This window comes from Diaphorina citri, unplaced genomic scaffold, assembly GCF_000475195.1.
Source record: "Diaphorina citri unplaced genomic scaffold, Diaci psyllid genome assembly version 1.1 scaffold2444, whole genome shotgun sequence".
NCBI classification, from domain to species: Eukaryota; Metazoa; Arthropoda; class Insecta; order Hemiptera; family Psyllidae; genus Diaphorina; species Diaphorina citri.
In genome coordinates this window covers 5,950-6,831 of record NW_007379866.1, presented here as the reverse complement: position 1 = coordinate 6,831, position 882 = coordinate 5,950, and positions in this window count along the sequence as shown.

The window sequence follows — 882 nt, the reverse complement described above, 5'->3', positions numbered from 1 at the left end:
AACCACTACCGTCCCGTAATATAAAGTCTCGTCCCGTAATATAAAGTCTCGTCCCGTACCATCCCTCCTAACATAAGGTCAAATAAGAAACGATATGGTAGTATAGGGGACCTCGTAAATTACTTGCACTCTGAGAGAGCTCATACAGGGTGACCGTTAAGCTATGTACCTTTTCGTAAACAAATTGGAGATTAGTAAAGAATTATAGATAGATAGACTCAATTATAGACTTGATCATCATGTCATACCAAATGTTTATTATCATGTATGGGGCCAAGTGGGTATCACACTAGGTTTGCACGCAGGAGGTCCCGGGTTCCATTCCCGCTGGGTCGAAGTTTTTTCGACTCTGATGTGTCATCTGGTGTTCGGGGTGCACTCAGCCTCGTTAGGATAATTGAGTAGCTTCTTTGATGAAGTAGATCTTTTACTCTACGGGTTGATTTTTCACCCATATTAAAAAAAAGTAGGGACCAGTAGCGTCATTACCAGTAAAGTTAAAAAAGATTATTGAAAATTGTAAAAAAAAAAAAAAAAAAATAGTGACCACCAGTAGCGTCATTACCAGTTAAAAAAAGATTATTGAAAATTGATCTCAAAGGAGGCACTTAGTAATGCTGTGATATCCATAAAAAATGTGAAAAGGCTCTGCTTATTAAAAACAAATAATTATTAATTTCGACCTAAACGCTAGGCCGCGGGTTCGATTCCCGCCCGGGCAGAATTTTGTCCTCAACGGAAAAGCTTCGTTCTCGGAACGGTTGGCTTTCTCCTATCCTGTATTTCTTCTCTCTAATTCTGGGACGATAAGACCTTAGCAGTTACAGTTCCCTCTATCAAACCTATTGAATTAGTACGAAATTAAAAACAATGTACCTTAGG